Source organism: Coenobita brevimanus, chromosome 75 (genome assembly GCF_032717465.1).
Source record: "Coenobita brevimanus isolate Jiangsu-jjx chromosome 75, ASM3271746v2, whole genome shotgun sequence".
NCBI classification, from domain to species: domain Eukaryota; kingdom Metazoa; phylum Arthropoda; class Malacostraca; order Decapoda; family Coenobitidae; genus Coenobita; species Coenobita brevimanus.
The window spans coordinates 30,958,847-30,983,035 of NC_137028.1; the positions used below are offsets into that span (position 1 = coordinate 30,958,847).

Genomic DNA, 24,189 nt, shown 5'->3' on the forward strand with positions numbered 1-24,189 from the left:
CCCTTCACAGCCTTTTTCTCTCCCTTAGCTGAATAAAATTGTCTGAAGGCAGCTGGAGCGAAGCTGAAAATACGTCTGTGGATTTAGTAGTAGTAGTAGTAGTAGTAGTTGTTGTTGTTGTAGTAGTAGTAGCAGTAGTGTTATTATTATTATGTTGTTGTTGGAGCAAGCAATGCGAGTAAGAACACCATTCTTCAGCCGAAGTTTGGTTTCTTACCTTCCTTCCCTTATGGCTTATAAAATTTCTCTTCTTGGGGAGCACCGAAAATGTTTCTTTCAATACTTTTGAACCCATCCTCATTTCATACTGATTGAAATACGAATGAAAACTGCCTTACAGTGGGTCCAAGATTTGTTTTCCCCAGAGCCAAATACAGCCGAAAACACACACACACACACACACACACACACACACACACACACACACACGAACATGCATGAAAAAATAAATAAATAAATTCCATTGGGTAAGACCAGAGCATCATTATTTTCTTTTTTCGTTATTACTTCATTCACGGCCTGTCGCGCCTATCTTAAACAATGAAAATTGCTTCTCAGTGGTGCCAGTTATTTTCCAACGAAAGGCCAAATGTAGCCAAAAAAAAGGTCAAAAAAAAAACAACAACCATGTTCGATGTGACACGTTCCACACCTCTGCTGTGGGCGCCTGTTTCTTGATGTAGCCAGTTCGACGATTGTTGGTCCAGGCCAGGATTCTCAAATTTTTTGTTCTTGTTGTTTGTTTGTTTGTGGATCACTTAAAGAAGCATGCTGCATCTGTGAACCAATCTGTCGTAAATCATTATTTTATCGATTTGGAAGTGTATTAAAAACAAAGAACGAATTCCTTACTAGAGAGAAGTAGCAATGAACAGTAGGATTAAAATACGTCTTTATTGCTGACTTATCCTTCATATAGCTAAACTGAACTGAAACAATAACTATTTTCATAAGTGACGATAGGCATCTTTTGGAAAAACTGACAAGTAGTTTGAAAAGAAAAGAGGGAAGGGTAATAACAGAGGAAAGAAGTCTGGAAGAGAAACGAGAGAAAATTCTGTTCTCATGGGAGTGGGAAAGAAAGTGAGAGAAGTGCGAAGAAGGAAGGCAGAAGGATGAAAAGAAAAGGAAAGAGAGTCAGGCAAGAAGAAGGAGAGTGAAGGAAAGAAATTGGGTGGAAAGAGATATGAAGCGTGTACGATGGGCAGAGTCTGAGGGGGAACTTGCCAGTGTGTCTTCACCACCGGAGTTGGTTTATTGCTGACTGGTAGGGAGAGCAAATCGAAGCCAGTTTCAACATCCAGCCTAGATCGGTGTTGTGTGTTTATTGACAGTCGTGTGGAGAACCTAAGCTCACCTAAATATATCACGGAAATTGGCATGAAAATTGTCAAAGAAAGACAACCAAGATTGCTATAAGACCCAGAAAACGTCTAATGATTCCTCAAAAAATATCACTTACATCTCTTCCATGGATAACTAAGGCTACAAATTACGTTCCCTGGCCTGGATTCTAGTTGGTTTAGGTGCTCCGGCCGAACGTGGTGCTCACAGGCTTAGATCCGAGGGCAAGTCTGGGGTTTGCTGCTTACATAATGCCACTCAGGGTAGCGACAGGTCACCAGCATCTTAAAGACCAGAGTCATAGCCCTCTTCTCCTACGGTCCTCTTGTAGCCAAAACTGTATAATAATAATAAATAATAACAATAAGAATAATAATAATAATAGCAATAGTAGTAGTAGGAGTAGTAGTAGTAGTAGTTGTTGTTGTTGTAGTTGTAGTAGTAGTAATAGCAGTAGTAGTAATAGCATTAGTAGTAGTAGTTGAAATAGTAATATTAATAGTAGTAATAATAATAATAATAATAATAATAATAATAATAATGATAATAATCATAATAATAATATAAAGAAGATGAAGTAAGACAGAAAAAAAAAAGATGCTCTATTCTTACCTCGCGGGAATGTTCTAGCATATTTTGACAACTATATTTGGTTCTTTGAGGGGAATTCTTGAACTAGTGGGAAGCAATTTTCACGTTCAATAGCTATGAAGAAAATATGGCTTTGGAGAGCCTCTCAAGCTGGGAAAGTTTACAGGTCAAATAGGGCAGAAATATTACACGTTAAATTTTGGCCGAGTATAGCGATCTCGCTCGCTTCGCTCGATCGAATAATAATAGTAATAATAATAATAATGATAAGAATGATGATAACGGTGATGATGATGATGATATTATTATTATTATTATTATGATTATTTTTATTATTATTACCGCTTTATTTCTTATTATCTAAGTACTGTATTCCTATTCCTATTGCTGCTATTATTATTATTATTATTATTATTATTATTATTATTATTACGATTATCATTATTATCATTATTATTATTATTATTATTATCACAACGCTATCAAACCACTAACAGTACAACAATATACAATAGGCGATGCACGACACCCAGTAAAGTCCCTGTCTCTTAATCCATCAAATCAGCTTGATCATCCAAAAACCCATTACTTTTTACAGTCACTTAACCCACCTGTGATCCACTAGGTATGAAGAGAAGTCATTAAAAAAAAAAGGTAGACTTAATGAGTTTTTTAAAGTGGTCATTAAGTCGTAATTAGTAAAGTAGATGGTGTTAGGAGATGCGATGTTTATATTGCTTTATTATATTTATTTATTTGTATATTTTGGCAGGATTGTGTATGGGGTGAAAGAGATGTGATTATTGGATCCTTTGTGTGTTGATGGATCTTGTGTTGGGGTAAATGACTCATTCCCTCTCTCTCTCTCTCTCTCTCTCTCTCTCTCTCTCTCTCTCTCTTTCTCTCTCTCTCTCTTGCCGAGTCGTGGATGTCGTAGGAAAAAATATCGTAATTAAATTCACTGGACAAAATTATCCTCTGATTTCCCAAGCACACTTCCCTCTCCGAAAGAACGCCAGAGAGAGAGAGAGAGAGAGAGAGAGAGAGGAGGGGGACAGACAGATAGACAAACATATTTACCCCTTTCCCAGGAAAAAAAAAAAATGGGAGAGAAAAAACGGCATCAAAGGTCTACAGTTAAAAAAAATATGAAAAAGTCACATGTTTGTCCTCTGGAACACGGAAACATTTATCCTCAGCGTCATGTTTGTACTGTATAGCATGTTTTCAGTGGCATACGATGCATCGTTGCACCTCTCCCTCTTCGATTTAGTCTCCATAATATAATTTAACATTCTTCTCTATGTCATTTATATCGTTTTAATTCTGATACACTTTGCACCAATAATGTACAGAACAAATAACTAAGAAAGAGTTGTTATGAAATTTCGAAGCCATATAGAATAGATTATCATTAAGTTCATCATAGCGAGGATGCAACACACACACACACACACACACACACACACACACACATATATATATATATATATATATATATATATATATATATATATATATATATATATATATATATATATATATATATATGTAATTATCTACTCATTTACTTATTGATACACGTATCAGGTATATATGCACATATATATGTAGGCATAAATATAGATCGGTAGGTAGGTATATGGATATAATTATCTTTTCAATATTATTCAGTCCGTTCTTTCCCTTTAAGGGCGCGTCAACACGTGTGCTCGAACATGTGTTGACAACATATGGCAATATGTTTGGATATGTGCTTGCAGCAGTATTTTGACAGATGTATGCAAACATGTTACAGTGCAGCTTCAAACTTGCTGGCAACAGAGGTGATGGGATAAATGTGTCCATACGAGGCAGCTGAGACATTATCACGATGTTGCCAACCTGATCTGGACGCTGGTGTTCCCAGCATGTTTGCAGCTTGTTAGTTATTGTGTTGTTTACATGTTGCCAGCATTTATTCTTCCACACGTGTGGACGCGCCCTTACTCTAGCCTACCTCTGGCACCACACCCTATTTCCATTTCCCCCATACTCATTATTTCTCGCTCGTTTTACTGATCCTCATTTTTCCGACACTCCATCCATCACCTCACATCGTACTTTCTGTTGTAACCGTTCGCACAAACTCCAAGTCATTCCCCTTCCCCTCACATAGGCATACAGGGTTTTTCTATGTCTCACTGGTACTGGGCGGACGTATTGGATAATATCAATCAGTCACTTGTACAGCTGATTTTGACACTGTTCCACAAAACACACTTCTCCTAAGCATATTCTTTTTTATCCACCATGACCCTACCAGCCATTAGACAGATTATTCTAGACGTTAGTGGCGTAAGTTACACATGCAGTTATCTCTAATACCATAAACTAATAAATTACTTTCATATCATCATATTCCACTCCCCCTTTATCAGCCTGTGGTGGAGACGAGTTGCCGGCAGTCGTTATGGCTATTAACTGTCTCGTGTTTGTTCCTCTCATTCCATTTTTCCCTTTCTTTAGTTATTTGCCGTCGTCTTTGTGGTGCCTTATCCTCTCATAACTTTGCTAGTTTCGTGTGGTGTTTGCTGCATAACACTAGACTTACTATTATTTAACTAATTATCATAATATATATAAATGTCAGAGTCTGAACACCATAAGCGCGTTTTTATATGTTTACATTTCTGTATGACTGATAATACTGTTAATTGGATGTCAACCAAACCAGTCGGTATAAATTTTGAATAACCTGTTTAATACCAGTCAACACGCTAATAGGAAAATCATGGCACAGATACAATAAATCAGGCAATAAAGTCTCACATATATTGTAAATGTCATAGGTTAAGATTACCGCAACTTCGTTCTGAGTGATTACTCTTTTTACGTAAATCGTAAAATGTGGGCAGCGACGTTATCTTTTCTTAAAGAGCACCCTCCGTCCAAAATATTACCCAGCCTTTGTCGAGTCCAAAACCAGGGAGACAAGAATGGACTGGCGTTCAGACATGGCCGTATACCTCTCTCCCTTCCTTCTATTCCTCCTCCTTGTCATCCCTGTCTCAAGAACTACAACTACCTCTCTTTGACTGTTCACAAAAGTTCATCATGCTCAGAATGTACTGTCAAGGATATATATATATATATCTATATATATATATATATATATATATATATATATATATATATATATGGAGCGTGGTAGATTGTGAGTTTCGTGCACGGGTGAGCCAGGGTTCGCGCCCCGCCAGGGTAATAAACTTTGGGAGTGTTCACACGGCCACGAACTGCGTCGGCGGACACAAGGGGTGCTGTGGTTGAACCAGTGTCGCTTACTATAAAGTATGCTTGCACACAGTCAGCTTGCGCAGGCACTTGGTTCACAGACTACACACACATCCAAAGCCACTCCAACACTACAATTACACTTACAAGCACTTCTCACCCTACATACAATCTCTACTAGACAGCCTAAGCCACTTGGTAGAGATACATTGGGTGTATAGTCCCGACTTCGGTCGGGATAGGCCGGTCCTGCAGTGGATACTCAAACGGCTGATGATAATACATATATATATATATATATATATATATATATATATATATATATATATATATATATATATATATATACAGGAGAGAGATGTTTTTTTCATTATCAACATAGTAACTACATGGTTAAACATCATTCAGAATAATTGAATGATACAATAATATGAAATTATATAAATTCGTGGTAGAATTTTTGATAAACTTCAAGCTCGTTTAAGTTCTTCAGATGTTAATGCAGTCGGAATGCTGCCGTGTTCAAAGCAAAAATACGGGTAAGGAACAGCATCAGTAAATCCTGGGCATCTTGTATGGTCAGTCAAACCAAGAACACATTTCACATGAGCCAGTGGACCACAACAATAACATTTAAGGTTGAATGGATAATGGGGAGTACTGATAAACACTACTTAGCTTAAGCTATGTATAATACACTTTATTCATACTTTTATCTGCATCTCCTTTTAGCTTGACAGTAGTGATGTGATGCTGTGTGCGGAATACGTTTTTCGGCCTGTCTGGTGGAGCCAGGATTCCAGGAGCTTGAATGGTCAGTGAATGGGAGTGTGGCTCACTCCATTTGGCACTTTTGGTTGGTATCTCATTCTACTAAGTTTCCTTTCTGTTTCTAAGATCTCGGCTTACCCTACCTTTGGGTAGGAAAGATCTCGATAATGATGATGATAATTGACGACGACGACGACGACGACGATGGTGATGAAGATATCTTCCCACCTCCAGCTACACTGTTTTCACCATAACTTGGCCTGACATTCGTCTTCTGGCAACATTTTTTTTCTTTTTCTTTCTTTCTTTTTTTTCTTTTTGCATAGCTCAGTGATATAAAAAGAGACACTGGTATAGCTCTATATTCTTTTCAAAACAATTCTTCGTGATTATGATAATATTGAAGTGTTAATCTTTTGTTACAAATCAAGTTTAAGATGGAGATAGCTATTTTAGGCCAAGCTAGAGTGAAAAGAGTGAACCAGATACTTATCAATCAAATCAGTGGGAAGATTAGAGTGAAAAAAAAAAAACTCTGATAATACTGATAATAGTTAATTGTTATCGAGACGTCGTCATCGGATCTGTCTATTAGATTCTTTTAAAATACAGCCAATTATCTAACTAATTACCCGTTCCCGCCCAGGAGGGGCTCGGGGACGGGTGTTTTATATATATATATATATATATATATATATATATATATATATATATATATATATATATATATATATGTGTGTGTGTGTGTGTGTGTGTGTGTGTGTGTGTGAGTGTGTGTCTGTGTGTGTCCGACTCTGGGCATAGGCTTCACAGCCTGCTTTCAAGGCCCAGTAGCCCTCCTACTTACCGCACACCTCTACATGTCACCACTTCGGCGCTAACACCCACCGTCCATACTGAATACATGCTAGGGCTGTCTCATACAGGACTGGTGTATTGGTATTAGCGGGGGTATTTTTACATGTCGGCGGGTCTTCTGGTAGATCAGTAAAGTCTGATTTCATGAAATTCAAATCCTTAAACTGTTCCCTGCCCCAGCGGGATTTGAACCCGGGTCCGTTAGGACTACAAGCCACCTCTCTACCGATTGAGCCACCGCCTCGGTTTGTTTGTCTGTCTATCTGTCTGTCTGTGTGTCTGTCTGCCTGTCTACTAACAACTTACGCGAAAGCTAGTGGTGCGATTTTGACTAATGTTACAGGGTTGATGGGCTGTGGCCTGATCAACTGATTAAATTTGGGGCCAAAGTGGGAGAAGCCACAGGCTGTAGACCCAAAAGATGTAGAAAAAATGTAAAAAAAAAAAATAAAAAAAATCGTTTTTAGCCTTAACTCCGTTCAAATTCGTCATATCGACATGAACCAAAACCAAAAGGTGCCTCTTTCAAATCTGCATCCTATAACATGCCTCATTACATCAGGGGGGTCACCCCCAAGTTAGCAGTAGGGAGGTCAGTGTCAGGTGGGTCGAGCCTAAAATTTCAAATGGGTATAAAATCGTCAGTTTTCACCCAATACTCTAAGTTTGATATGTGACATCTTTGACTTGATATCCTGTTGTGTTTATACGTCAGCACTGAAATGACTGTCGGGAACGGGTTTGCTGTGCCTTGGCACCGCTTCTTCCATTAGTAGTAATAGTTGTTGTTGTTGTTGTTGTTGTTGTTGTAGCCCCAGGTTAATCTGAAAAGTGAATCCTAGTGGCCTGCAGGCGGGAGCTGTCCTCCCGCAGTCCTCCATCCTCCTTTCGGTGATTAAGGATGTAACTGAAGGACGTTTGCAGAACCGGGCAGTAGTGCCACCAAGTTATATTTGTGCCACCACATGAAGGCGTCCTTCTCAAAAAAAACTATAATAGGAAAAGCTGAAGTAGCCAGACTGGACACGCCTTCATAATGAAAGAAGAAAAATAAAAGAAGTGTTAGTTTGGTATTATAAGGGAGGAGGAGCCTTCGCAGGACCTGTTCCAAATCGGTTTTATTCTGCACATGGCACCTTAACACTCTCCTGTATGCTGTTTATTTATTTTTATTGTGGTATTCTTCTGTAACATACAAGAGGATAGTAAGATGGTATGTATAGAATGAATCGGTAAGGATGAGTGCTATGAAGCCTCTGATGCTGCTTATACCGTATGTAGCACGTTTGGTCAAGTCACAATCTTCCCCTTGAATAAAACCCACAAAAGTGACCTTATTATCCAAGTCCCCAACTTCATTATGCTGGTGGTTGAACAGGGAAAACAGGTCAACAGAACTTGTCCAGGAGTCTGACCGGCCAGAGCATAATGACAGTGTTAATTCACGAGCATCTGGTTTCAAGCGACGCCGAGGCAATGTTGATATTCCCCCGTCGTGGTGAGGACCGCCCACCACAACACAACCCACCGAGAAGTTTTATCTTATCTGTCTATCTATCAATATCTATATATCTGCATCGTTTGTCTATCAGTCTTTTTCTCTGTCTGTCTGTCTTGTTTATTTATTTATTTATTGTTTATGTTTGGTAGGTGTTCTGCTCTCCTTCACCGGTAACCTCATCAATACAACACCTTAGATGACTGTCTTTTTTGCGGCACCGGATTACGTTGTTTAACTTCTGAAAGGGCGAGAGGGAGACATCAGGCGGGCGGGGATAAGAGGGATTGCTTTAACCCATTGCAGAGCTGAATAAAGTTATCTGAAGGTAGCAGGCACAGGGTATAAAAGAATTGTTGTGAAGGGGTTGTTAACTAATGCAAGTCCTTCAGTTATATATTTATCTTATATTTCTTTATGTATGGTAGAAGAAACTAAAGTCAGAGAAGCTTGCAAGATTGTTCCCTCCAATGAAAGAAAAAGTAAAAGTGAGCCAAATTCAAAGTCCCTTCATTTCCAGATGCCTGGACACACTGCGTTTAAAAGACTGGAGGCCATAGGCAGAAGGAAATACAGAGAGAGGAAGACAATTCTAAAGTTGACTTGTTGCATGCATGAAAGACTAAGAGTATCGGTTAGCTTTTGCACTAGACCCTTTGATAGAAAAAGAGTTGCGAGTTTGGTACCAGACGGGCTGAATGGAGTCGATGTTATGCTTACTCGTGATATTTTTCTTTTCGATGGTTTATGGGCAATATTTTTGTTTGCTTAGATGCATTTACAGCAGCTCTTCTGTCCCATATTTCTGCCTGTTTCATCTTCTTACCCTTTAGTACCACTTCATCCCAGCCTTACCTTCATCCCTTGCACCGAATTTGGTCTAAACTGGATCAAAACTACCCAAGTTGACCTTACCGTGTGACCCTGACCATTTGCTGATTGCTCGGAAAATATATATATATATATATATATATATATATATATATATATATATATATATATATATATATATATATATATATATATGTTCAACTCGTCGACACACTAGGTCCAAAGTTGAATTAAAATCTGGATTATTTTGTTCACACTTAAAACATACAGAATGACACACACACACACACACACACACACACACACACACACACACACACACACACACACACACACACACACACACACACACACACTTCCGGACCTTGCTGCTCTTTCGCTCTCGGGGATGTAATTACAGGTGTCGCATACATGAACGATATCAGGAGTTTCCTTACACCTTCCCACACTCAGCTAATCAAGGGCCTTTAATTCTTCACTAATCCGTCTATCTATCAGTCAATGTATTCGTCTATCAACCTTCTATCTATTTGTCTGCCTCTCTATCTTTCTCTCTATCTATCACATGTGCCAGTCTAGTATTATCAACCTTCATCTATTGGTAACATCTGATCTTGGCTGCGTGTGACCTACCGTCCATCCCTTGGCCATGTCAAGGATCGACCTAGTTTTCACCAGCAGGTCACTTGGTTCGGCTCTTGCTACGAGTGTGGTTCTCTGTTTTCTGTCTCTCCTCTCTTTCCCCTTCAATATTCCTCTCCGTTTTAGCTTTTCTTTATTGCTGGCTCTCCCTTTGTTGCTCCCTATATTTCCATCTTTCTGTATTTCCTTTTTCATGCACGTTCTATTTTTCTGCTTCTATATTTTTCTGTGTGTGTGTGTGTGTGTGTGTGTGTGTGTGTGTGTGTGTGTGTGTGTGTGTGTGTGTGTGTGTGTGTGTGTGCGCGCGCGTGCGACAGGTCAGACAAAATCACCGGAGTGCCAGGAGAAAATAGTTAGGACATAGGGAGGGCATGTCGCAGGATTAAAAGTTTGGAAGCGGAAGGTGAGCACTCCATAATTTTTCCCCGGCTAATGACAGTATTATATTCCACCTACAGACTTGCACTGCTAAACACAGGTATAGAATTGTCTTTACTATCGCTCTGGCTGAGAATTAACCCTCTGATTCTGGTGACACATTTCTTACTTTACTGCTGCTGTTGCTGCGAAAGAGATTAATTAAGTTTACGGTAGATTTTACGAACTGGAAAGCTTTTATATGACCTTAATTAGCTCTCCACCTATCATATGTTCTTCAGGTTGAATAAGATCGAACGACTGGGAGTGATTTAAATGGAAAATGCGCCACCGTAGTGAAGGGATCCATCATCTTCATCATCGTCATCATCATCATTATCATCATTGTCATCATCATCATCACCATCCTTTTATTTTATTTTCCCACTCTGACTACTACTTCATCTACTGGAGGATTAAAGGAAGTAGGCGAGTGAAATGGACGGTGTGTGTGTGTGTGTGTGTGTGTGTGTGTGTGTGTGTGTGTGTGTGTGTGTGTGTGTGTTGTGTGTGTGTGTGCTCCACGCCATCCTTCATCATATATGCCATCACTACCCCCTCCCACAACACCACATTTATTCCAGAATAAGTCATCACCACGGACTTCCTTCAGTATATATAATTTTACCCGTATTTCCCTTACGTATATTTGCGTGTGTGTCATTGTATTCTTCGTGGCTGATTCTTACATTAACTAGGCTCTCTAATTTCATACTTTGGTACAGTTTTGTGAGATTGTAAGATTACATTTTTTAGGTCTGGTGATGGAAGCAATATTATCCGAAGAAATGCCAATAAATTAAGATGTTCATTACGACTCTCATCCTCCTCTTCGTTATGCACTGATGATATCGTACCAGAAGTCTCCCCGATCACATTTTCCCCCATCACATGTCCCTCATCACATATTCTTCCAAATCATACATTTTCACCTATCACATACTCACCATCACATACTCCTGCCCATCACATATTTCCCATCACTATTCCCCCATCACATCCCCCGTCACATAATCCCCATCACATATTCTCTATCGCATATTCCCCATCACATGTTCCCCCATCACATATTCCCCATCACATATTCCTCATCACATATTCCCCATCACATATTCCCATCACATATTCCTCCATATTCCCTATCACTATTCTCCCATCACATATCCCCCGTCACATATTCCCCATCACATATTCTCTACCGCATATTCCCCATCACATGTTCCCCCATCACATATTCCTCTCCTTCATCCTCGACAACCACAGTTAAGTCTCCTTGATTCCTGTGACTCACTCTATATGTTAGATTCTGGTGCTGTGTGGAATATCTGCCTACCTATCTGCGAGTATCTATCTATATCTATCTATCTATCTATTTATCTATCCATTTAACTGCCAGACTATCTTTTGTCTGACCCTGCATCTTGTGAGGGGTAGACTCAAGAGATTCTCCATGCGCTTCTGTCCCCTTTGCCGTAATATCAGTCACATTATTTCCATTTACAGAGCTTTTGTTTCATTCTGACAAACTCCTATACGCCATTTCAGCCCAACTGATGGCCAAGTGTAGCCAGATTGAAGCCTGCGTTTGATCTCATAATAAAGGCTTATCGAGTTTAATGCAGCCAGTATTAAGTATTATAGTTGTAGTAGTGGGGCAGTTCGATCAGGAGAAAACTCATCAAATATAGCATTTTTTTTTTTTCATACTGGCAGTAAATTTAGATCTTAAAACGTGAAAGGTAAGGATGCGGCCACACTTGCGGCAAATATGTGATCGGTAAGAGGAAACGAGGCTCAGGGGTCCGTCCAACCTTTAGACTCGAACACTTCAGCAGCTCAAACCCGGAGCTTCGTTTCATCTTGTCGATCACGTGTCTCGAGAAATCCTAAGACATGCAATCCCCTTTCTATGCCGATAATAGATAGACAGATAGATAAAAATGCATCTGACCTCCCTTTATCGTTCCTGACTGCCCTCTGTGATATGGGATGCAGAGTGAAAAAGTCTCATATCCACATGGTTCCCACTTGTCCGTCAAAACTGGGACCTTGTCTTTCTCTTCATTGTTTATATTTTAAGTTTGTAAGTCTCATTCTACGAGTATGCATGGAAACACATCACTCTCTTGGCCACACAATCGCATCACTCTATCTATCTATCTATTGCCAGACGCCTCAATCCCGTTTGGGGTGGCCACAAACAAATCGCCTCCAAGTCGCCCTGTCCCCCGCCATTTCACTGCCCTGCTCCCAACTCACACCCCCCTCTCTCATATACCTCTCCACCCCATCCCTCCATCTCATCCTCGGCCTCCCCCTCCCTCTTCCTCCCTCCACCTCACTCACATACACTCTCTTCGTCAGTCTTTCACCCTCCATCCTCTCCACATGGCCAAACCACCTCAGTGTGTTCCTCATAACGCTTCCTATCACATCCACATCAACACCACAACGCTCCTTTATATCCTCATTCGTCAGCCTGTCCCTCCACGTGACTCCACAGGCTCCTCTTAAATAACTCATTTCCACTGCTCTCACTCTTGTCTTGTGTCCTTCCAACAATGTCCAAGCTTCACTTCCGTACGTGAGAGTTGGTATCACAATACCGTCATGTAGTAACTTTTTCACTTCCATGCTCATTTCCCTGTTTCTTATCACTGCTTTCAAGGAACCAGCAACCTTTCTTCCCTGCTGTACCCTTTCAAGCACTTCACCCTCCAAACCTCCATCCTTACTCATCACACTACCCAAATACTTAAACGTACTCACATTTTCCAATTCCTCATCATCTAACCTCGCTGTACATTCACTAACTTCACCTCTCTCAAAGACCATCACTTTACTCTTCCCTACATTCACCTTTAGGTTCCGTTTCTTACACACTCTCTCAAACTCATCCACCAAGCCTTACAGCTCCCCTTCGTCTTCACTCAACAACACAGTATCATCTACAAACAACAGTACAGGGAGTTTCCAAACACTATCCTCTCTCACCAGGGCCACTCCAACATCCACTACCCTACCTTGTACCTCTTTTATTACCCCATCCATGTACAGATTGAACAACCATGGAGACATGACACATCCCTGTTTCAAACCAACTTTCAAAGAGAAAAATTCACTTAGTTCACCATCCACACGCACTGCAGCCTTCGCACCATCGTACATACTCTTCACAGCATTCAACAACTTCCCATCTACTCCATATATTCTTAACACTAACACAAAATATTCACACACATAAGAAATAGTAGTTGTAGTAGTAGTAGTAGTTGTAATAGTAGGAGTAGGAGTAGTAGTAGTAGTAGTAGTAGGAGTAGTTGTTGTAGTAGAAGGATGAGGAGGAGAAGGAGAAATAGTAGTAGGAGGAGGAGCAGAAATAATAGTAATCATAATAGGAATAATGATAATAATAACAACAAATTCTATACCGTACCTCTCCAAACCGTCCTTATCGTTAGAAGGATTGTATTCTATATGACATGGGAGGCTTTGTAGCATGCCTTCTTCGGCGATATATTTCACACATTACACCTTCACAGTCTCTTGCATGTTAATTATATCGCTTTAATACTGACATAGTTTGTGCCAATAACAAACAGCGAGGATCCTGGGGTGCAATGTGGAAAATAAATTGCTTAGGAGAAGGCGATACGATACTTCCCAAGCCACTTACAATATGTTCGTAAAAACAAACAACACACCTAAAGCACAGATATTCGAGCACATAACACTGGAATGGAACAGCAAAAACTGCCAAGCCTCACACTCACACTGCTCCTTTACTGTCCCACACTGCTACAATTGTTGTGTGAAGGGGATTGTTTGTACATTTTTATTAGAGCAACAGAGAGCGAGACAGAAACAAAGAAACAGAGAGCGAGACAAACGGAGAACAGACCAGGGATGGAGTATTCGTATTCGGTATTCGTTTTCGAAAACATTCGAATACAGTACTTACCATTATGTTTATTCGTATTCGTATTTGAATTATTGTTATTAGATATCAAGGTACTCGCATTCGTATTCGAATACTTGGACAAAGTAGTCATATTCGTCGAATAACTTGAACAGACGTAGATTTATTACAATATATTATCAAATATGAACGCATTGAAAGGTATTCCATTATGGTATGAAATGTAGGTTGACAGAGCATTATTATGAAATCGAAAGTGACGTGAATCGTATGAACTTGGTGTTGCTCGGTATGTTCAGTACGTGTGAGTAGGTAAGCTGAACATGTCCAGTACGCGTAGCTATGGAGGGCGGAAGGGAGAGACCTTGGTAACTAGTCAGTGAGTGGCTCTTCCGTCTGTAACTCACATTACAGATGCATTGTGTGAGCATGAATCTGTGAGTGAGTTAATGAAATCATAGAGCCTGGATTGGGAGCGTGAATTCGTGAACTTAGTTTCAAACCATAAACTATGCTAGCGAGTAATTTAAACTGATAAAATCTGCCTATATGATTGACTACAAAGGATTACGTTAAGATGATGGGCATAATAACTGTTAGGAGTCGATTCTACCTGTGCATGGATAACCGTATTATCATTTTATAACGATTATTCTCTCTCCATGTTCTATAATTTAACTCAGAGATTGACTGCTGGCATCCTTCTGAGTAACATTACGGTTCATTTAACCATCCAGAAATTATAAAATGGCATCTAAGCAGTCATTAGAGGTGTACAAACATTTCATTACACCCAAGATAGAAGTTGTGTCATCAAAACACGCTACAATTGTGAAAAAAAAAAAAAAAAATCTACTGGAGGAACAACTACGCCTAATCTACTGCAGCATCTGAAGGTACATCTGCACAACTACTGGTGTAACATTTCTTAAGCAATGATCTACTGGGCCTTAAAATGAAAACTTGAACTTTTTTTCCGTGTATATGTTATGGGAAGGGTCAGTGATATTTAAGTCCTTTTCCAAGGGGCGGAGTCAAAAATATTTCACTTCCTGAACTAGCCTAGGTGGCGTATATACGTTCATGCAAAGGAGAGGGCGTGGGAGTGCATCCATTGAAAAGGGAGGCGACATCTCACAAAAATGAGGGGGGCCAAGTCTCATGAGTCTCAAGATAAGGCTTTGTAAAAGGATTATGCATGCCATTTCTGGGGGTAACTGACGATTTAAAAAATGGTGAAGGGGAACATGATAATCGTGATAACCATGCTTTTGTTCAGGGAAATTAGTGCCATTACAATGATGACATCCGACCCACGGGTGAGTAATTTATTCAGTTTTGGAGGTCACTACAGTACGATATATATTCCCTGTTTGATCATTACTAGTTAAATGACATACATACAGTAGAAATACGCGATTTTATGTGTAGATTATTTCAGGTGCAAATAATTGACGGCTAGAGGTTAAGTATTAGAAGTACATTAGTAGAAATTAATGTTTTCAGTTCCGCGTTATGAAAAAAAGGAATTTAAGCTATAGAGGTCTAGGTCTAGCTAGGGTTTCTGAAATCTAATGTTGAACTTTTAAATTTCTGTTAAATAGCAAAGTTTACCTTTATGGTAAATGTGATCGTCCTCATTAGAAGCCAGCTTCGTTATGTTGTCTGTTCTGGACTTTTTTTTTTTTTTTTCCCACTTGCTACTCTTTATAGGCAAATTTCCACTGGTATACTGTACAGTAGCTCCCAAAAGTATCTTTTAAAAAAAGTACTATACATTCTGACACAATGGACGATGTATCTGATACGTGTTGCGTGAAGCGTCAACAAAATTGGTAGACCTGCATGCTGGGGAGTGGTTGCCATACACCTGCATATGCCCTGGGATTGTATATACCGTTTTCTAACTGACGTAATACTAATCACTTTGTCATATGTAGATATATTTGATGTTATTATGGTGACAACTAGTTCGTTTTAACATAGGCACGGTTACTCTTTCTGTGGTTCATCTGTATGCTTTCACGAGTGCCAGCACAAGGTTATCAGCACTCTAGATAAATAGTATACAAGCTTTCCCAGAACTGATATATTTTGCGAAAATGTTTATATAATATCTGTGATTATGACTGGGAGACATATGACACCCAGTGTAATGTGAACGGCACAAAAATATTAGAGAGACAAGTAGAGGTAAACGAAATGTAAAGACAGTAAATTAACTTATCTTAAACCAATCCCCAGAGCAGCGTATAAACCCATTTGTCACTGATACACCAGCAGTATTGTGGAGGTGACATGCGAGATTCATTCTTATATTGGACATTATATGTAAAATAAATACAAGGTAAGGTTAAACACACTTTGGAGGGCTCCTTTTATTCATTGAATAACCACTGTATCCACCGCCTGCATCCAGACCTCTGTTCAGTCGACGCGACACCTACTATGAAGCTGTGCCATTCACGTAACGAAACACCACACCTCAATACCTTCCGACACCGAGATATCGCCACATTCGGGTAGTATGTATAATAATGTGTGGTTAAAATTGTCCTACATGCAGATCCTATAGGCTATTATTAACCTCTGCATTGTTAATCTATTTGTAGTTGCGATAACGAAAGAATTATGATGGGTATTTTTCTCATGCTGTTTAATAATCTGAGTTTCACTTATATTCAAGGGGGGCTGGGTGACTCAATGGTGGCGTGCATAGCTCAAGACCGTGAGGTAGTGAGTTCGCGCCCCATTCGAGTAGCTACTCAGCTGAAAGTTAGCTCTCTCATCACCCTATCAGGGCTATACTGTATGGTCTAATATAGGCCTAGCTAGGAGAATTCATTCTTTCACTTATATTCGAACATGACAACTCAGCCCATCGCAGTCAGTTTTCGAACATGGCAACTCTGCCCGTCACAGTTACTATGTTTCCCAAGATACATTTATCACAGTATAATGTGTGTAATGGGTTATATTCTTTAACACAGAGGTATAAATATCGCTGAACTGTCACCATTTACAAGTCGATGGATGTTTGCAGTCACATAATGGCGTTGATGTGTTTATTAGCAGTACCACCCACGATACCTAACCATGCGTACCAACCGCACCGAGACAACAAGTGCCCGAGAATAATGTTTCATTCTGTTCATTCTGCCATTCTTCGCACCACACTTTAAAGATATTTTTGGAAGCTACTGTACATATACACATTTTATCCTTTGGGTTGTGACATCTGAAAAACACATAATGGAAATAAAGCTGCAGTCGGTGTCATTAGAGCTATGGTTATCGCTCACTTTATATTCAGCGTAATCATGCGTCAGTGCTGCTGCGTAGGTCTGAGGCTGGTCCGTCAACACCTACACGTATACACCCAATCCAGACACCACCTACCGGGAAGGAGACAAAATACGCCAAACCTTTTCACCCACGCCAGAATCTTATTACTGACAAAATTGTCACTTTTTCACTGTTGGAACCCTACTCCCACTATCACTTGCAGAAGCATGGGAATGTAAGGACTTAATAAGTAAACTGGAGCCTAGATATGTGATCCCATGACGTAGCCATTAGTCAATAACTTTGCTTAAAAACATGCGTGAACAGCTCCAACAAAGTATTAGCTCTGTAAGGGAGCTTGTCCCAAACAATAATATGACTGTAGATACCAGGAGTAACATATAAATGCCTAGCTTCCTAGGAGTGACTGCTCACTTCATACATGAGTGGAAGCTGCACACAATAATGTTTTCTTGGAGAATTACAGGTCATCACCCCTCAGAGAATATTCTTGCTCAGTTTGGGGATATGATTATTTTCCTATCGATCACCAACACAGTGTCTTATGTAATCACAGACAAGGGACCAAACATAATGGAATCCTGAAGTTAATATGATTTAGTCCTGACTAAAATTTCCTGAAGAAAAGTTGAACAAACTAGAGGATATTGTGTCAACCCCTACTTATCATGATCGGTATGTGCGTACAGAATTGGTAGTGGTCTTGGCACTTTTTGCTGAAGTAACCAATATCATACAAGGTCAGACTATTGTCATATCTACTGTAGCTATGTCATACCATGTGTCGTAGGTCTGAAATGAAAGTTTGGTCACATGCAGCCAAGGTACAGCAGCCATGTTAAACTGAAGCTTAAACACACTCCCTCCAAACTCGACTGACACCCTATGAATAGCATTCAGTCTGCTGTTTAGCTGCTGCCTTAGGCCCCAGGATCAAACTTTAGTTGTTCATTTATAACCCAGGTAGGTTACATTTGACTGCATACGCAGGCCGTTAACGCAAGAAAGTGAAAACCTGCAACAAACCGCTATATCTGACACAGTGAATTCACAAAAAGAAAAAGAGATCTACTCTTCCCCTCTCCCGAGTAAAAAAAAAAAAAAAAAAAAAAAAGATTGCCTGCTTAACTTTATGGTCACACCTAATCAACCAGTTCTGCCAACCTAATCATCTGTGAAAGCATAATTTAAAAACTACTTAGAGAGCCTCTGCACCGGGGAAGATAGTAACGTATTGTAGTTACGGAAAGCTCATGAGACTACCCAAACCTACCAGTACTATCTAACTGTTCCATCCTCCTCTACTCCAGTGGAGAGCACATTTAGTGGTGGAAGGAAGACATACAGGAGTGAACGTTGTAGGCTCAGTGATAAGACATTTGAGAAGTTTATATTCATTTATAATAATGGTTTTTTGTCACAGGCACAATAGTATCAGTATGCTATGTGAGTGGAGAAGTAACTGCATTTCTGTTGTTGTTGTCGTTGTTGTACGTGCTCATACAAAAGTAATGTTTTATTTTCTCATGATAGCCTACTTTTCAGTCAATTTTTCAGTAACTAGTAGTGTTCATGAATTACATAAAGTTATCTAAAAACTTCATTTTCAGTTGCCTTTCATCAGTTCTTATTGGCCACATTGCCATGAACTTTGCAATACCTGCACAATATCGCCATTTTGATCACATAAAAGTGACGTTCTTTAAAAATATTTTTAAAACTCTGAAGAATAAAAAATAAGGCCTACTAGATGAAACTACTAGAGACTTTGCTGCGTATGATATGATGTGTTTCTCTTGTAACTAGCCAGCCTGCTAGAAGAACACAAACTAATATATTTATTTAGCACAAGTTTGATATCCCTGTGCTAAATACTGGCACCAGTCGAGAAGCCAGTTACCATTGTCTAACTTTAGCACGGTACTAGGCTGACCCATAGCTAGAAGTTACTTATTAACCAAGAGTATTCATGAAGTATTAGTAAAGTATTCGTATTCGTATTCTCAGACATTTGATGCATTCGTAGGCGTATTCGAATGCTTAACTCTTGCATTCACTCCATTTCTGACATAGGACAGACAGCAGACTACGGGGAGACAGAGACAGACGAGGGGAAAGCAGACAGACAGACAGAAAACACAGATATCGACACACATACACAGATGACGGAAACACAGGCAAAGAAGAGCAGAGAGACAGACAGATGGGACACACACACACACACACACACACAGTATAGAATCGACTCAATTTTCAGGACCACAGTAAATAGAGACCCTGGGATGTTAGGCATAGTCCATATCCCCAAAATCGATAGATAGAAAGGTAGATAGATAGATAGACTGGTAAATAGGCAGAAATATAGCTAAACATTCAAATAGATTAGTAGATAGGCAGACAGATAGACATACACACATACATACATGCGTCGAAAGACATGTAGCTAAAGACAGACTGATAAAAAGACAGTTAGTTTGATAGGTAGATAGATTCACTGACAAATAGATAAATGGATAGGCAGATAGACTGATACACAGGTAAACTGACCGATAGACAGCAAGAGAAGTACCTACACAAAAATAGAAAGGTATATAGGCAGATAAACTGAGCTTCCAACACACACACACACACACACACACACACACACACACACACACACACACATTATCTTCTGTTTGGAGTCGCATGTTTATAACCTGCATTCACTGACTAGTTTTTTTTTTTTTTTTCTGATCAAACAACACAGGTGGAGAAACTGAACAGGTGTTAGTTAAATAATTTGTACATAATCTTCCTTAAGAATTCCCCATACTTTCATAGTCGGCTTTATTATTTATCATTAACCCTTTTAGCCCCATGACGATTTTTATTCCCTCTCTTCAGACGATTTTCCTCAGCTTATTATAGACTTTCCAAACTGGGGGCGATGGATAGAGCCTTCGATAAAGCCATAAGTCAGAGGATATTTTTTTCTGTGTAATTTTTCTGCTTCTGTGTTCATTTTATATTGGTGGAGATTTTCGTTGTTTTCCATTTTTTTTTTTTCACGTAGCTCAGTGGCGGAATAAGACAGTACTCTGACTCGAAATCCTTTCCATAGAACTCATTCGTGACTTGCACCATTTTTACCTCCACCAAGGAGGTTATGTTTTTGCTGGTGTTGGTTTGTCTGTTTGTCTGCTTCCCTGTTAGCAAGATTACTCAAGAAGTTATGAACGGACTTTGCTGAAACTTTTTGGAGGGGTAGGGTATGGCCCAAGGAACAGTTCTTTTGATTCTGGTGGTTATACGGATCATCATCCCGGTCCAGGAAGTATTTAAAGGATTCTTACCATTGCCGGTTAGTGACAGTTTCAAAATTTTTGCTTCTGACTCGATAAATAATGCCTTGGCAGAGGTTTGCAGTCTCGAGTTGCTCTTATTTTAGTTTTGATCCCTAGTTTCAACTCAGCCTTCAAGATGGATGACAATTGTAAGCCTAATTAAAGTGGACAGAATAGGCGATTATATTTAACACGGGATGAAAGTATGTGACCATAAAGCAGGGGTGAGGAACCTTTCTCCTATTAAGGCCCATTAGGATATTATGAAAGTATGTGACCATAAAGCAGGGGTGAGGAACCTTTCTCCTATTAAGGCCCATTAGGATATTTTTAACATCATTCGCGGGCCATACAGATATATATCATATATATATATATATATATATATATAGATATATATAATATATATATATATTCGTTCATGAGTTTATGAAATTGCATTTACCGGTAAGAAATGCTTCGCGGACCTGATCAAATGGTCTTGCAGGCCTTATACGGCCCGGAGGCCGGATGTTCCTCACTCCTGCCATAGAGGTTAAATTTTAGTTCCTTAGTTCAGCAGAATGTTTTGTAAAATTGCTGACAAACTGAAGTGTAATAGTCCCTGCACGTAATGCAGTTTGTGTCAACACTGTTAGAAAAGGTGTATAATGAGTTTTGATATTCCTTTTAGAACAGGTGAATCGACAGATCAGATTCTCGTTGCCCATTATTTCACCCATAAAGGACCTTGATAGTTACAATTGGAAATGGCCGTGTGTGTGTGTGTGTGTGTGTGTTTGCTATTCTAGTCTAAGATTATTATTATTTTTATTATTATCATTCATCATTCATTCATCGCCAGACGCCATGTATCCCAGACAGGGTGGCCAAGGGCTTAGAGTTAATTGTTTTACAGGGAGGGGCACTAATCCTCCACCAACCCCACTTGACGTAGGGATGCCAACAGCATCTGGTGTTCCCAGGCGGTCACCCATCCAAGTACTAACCAGACCCAACGTTGCTTAACTTCGCTGATCGGACGGGAAGCGGTGTACTCAATGTGGTATGGCCGTTACAAAGGTACCTATTAGGGCAGGTAAGCTAAGGGGCTACCTGAGTTTGAGGAAAATCATCACTAGCACAGAGATCCGAGCCAGGGTCCTCTGGATTAGCAGACTGAGACCTCAGCCACTACTCCACCACGGCAGTGACGAATAGTAGTAATATTCATCAGTGTTAAAGCATAAGAAAATAAAAATAAAAAACAGTTAAGGTTCACTTGGCTCCACTCCCATGAGGAACACAGCATTGCCAATCCAGTCTCATTGCGAGGCCTGAATTGGGAAGCACTGGAAGGATTCGTCAACAAGATTAGGGATGCCTGGTGGTGACTGGAGGGAAGAGGAAAAACGCGGTGTAGGGTAAACAGGTTGCTGTGTGTGTGTGTGTGTGTGTGTGTGTGTGTGTGTGTGTGTGTGTGTGTGTGTGTGTGTGTGTGTGTGTTTAGGAGGCAGGTTTGGGGGTGAAGGGGAGGGATGGTGGCAGGGGGCAGGTAAAACATAAGATGAAGAGGGAAAGTGTGTGGAAGCTTGATAAACTTAATTTACGAAATTAACCCTTAACTCTTAAGTGGTTGGGCAGGTAGTATAATCTTACCCCATTCACACACGCCCGCCCGCCCGCACACACACACACACACACACACACACACACACACACACACACGGAACCTCTTCCCCCTGCACCGTCTTTTTCTTCTTCCTTTCTTTGTGGGCGCTCCGAATCTTGCTGACGAATCTTCCCTATGGTTTGGAATTCAGAACCCCGATTGATAAAGGACTGGCAAAGCTAAGTGTTCCCCGCGGGAGTGACGCCAGCTGTACAGCCCCATAACCTTAAAACCACGCTATTAAATAAATGTCTCTATACGATTTTTATCATATAACAGGGTCGTACTGCACATCTGGTTAATTAAAAACAAATTTGAGCATCATGTGTAAAGTAATTCTAGTGTTCTTGGTGTTTCTCTATTGTGTGTATCTTTCATTTTCTGGCAATTACAGTTGAATATGAAAGTTCCATCACTCCTTCCCTACACTAACTCATAACACTGTTTAATAGGTAAAACGAAAGGGTTAGTGAAAAATAAGAGTTTAACCAGCCAAGTAGATTATAAGAAATGCATACAATTTTCCCTATAATTTTCCAGTGTTATAGGATTACTACGCTTCAGAATGTGGAACGAAACTTTTGCAGGAGACTGTACCTATGTCGTTGAGTGAGAGGATCATTATATTGCCTAATGTAACATTGCAGTTTTTGTGATAAATGCAATTTAAGTTCTATGAAAAGTTCGATTACTTTCTGAGTCGTGAGGACCTTTGGTGATTACGTTTCATATCACATTCAAACACCTGAATTATTCTTAGTCTGACTGTGGTTAAAATTAGGGTCTGCCGTTAGCCTCTCTCTCTCTCTCTCTCTCTCTCTCTCTCTCTCTCTCTCTCTCTCTCTCTCTCTCTCTCACACACACACACACACACACACACACACACACACACACACTCACGTAGCACCTGGTGGCGCACTTGATAGAGCACTCGACTCCAGTTCAGATGACCCGAGTTCGAACCCTGCTCAGACCGCGCTATTTGAGTGGGTGAGGTGAGCTCTCACCTGTCAGGTGTAGCTCAATGTGCGCGTGGTGGAAGACCTACAGAGGTTCGAAACTCAGCAGGGTAAAGATTAGGCGGTCTCTCCCCTTGTGCCTACGCCTCATTCCAGCCTCCGAGAGGCTTGGTAGTGTATCGGCGCTCCTCAGGAGCAGACAGGGCCAGCCTGTCAAACCTCTTCGGTTAAGATGCTAGATTAAGCACTTGTGTATTTTCAGCCACTGGCTGCAATGAATAAATAAACCGATAATCGTCATCATCATTATTATTATTATTATTACTACCCACATCCTCACCACGACCTAAAACCTCACCACGACCTCTCACTTTCTCAGCAAGCGCACTCAATTAACCTCACTCTACACACACACACGACGGAAAAGAGGCTAGTGTCCGAGGCTGTGAAATGCCACTCACATGCACGCAATTCTTTTCCTTTAAACCTGAGATACAACGCCCCTCACAAAGAACCGCTTTCTTTCATGCTTGCGTCTCTCTCTCTCTATGACATTGAGCCATTTCTCTCTCTCTCTCTCTCTCTCTCTCTGTAATGAAAGAAGACAAGAAAATTGGTGAGATTTATAATTAAGAAATAAAAGGAAAGGAGAAAGAGAAAGAAACTGAGAAGGTAAAAAGAGCAAGACGGAGGGAGGACAGGAGAAGGTAAACGAATGAAGAGGTAGAAAAGGAAAGAAAGAATAATAAACAGACACTATGAAGAGGGAAAGAAACAGCGGAAGACTGGAGAAATGAATGAAAGAG

General features: G+C 40.1%; 1 non-coding gene across 1 annotated transcript; it reads right to left on the minus strand.

Annotated features, from left to right (window-relative positions):
• Positions 1-21,713: 21,713 nt before the first annotated feature.
• On the minus strand, positions 21,714-21,832 carry LOC145408132 (5S ribosomal RNA). Its single transcript, XR_013898878.1, has one exon. It is a non-coding gene; the product is annotated as a 5S ribosomal RNA (ribosomal RNA).
• Between the last annotated feature and the right edge of the window lie 2,357 nt (positions 21,833-24,189).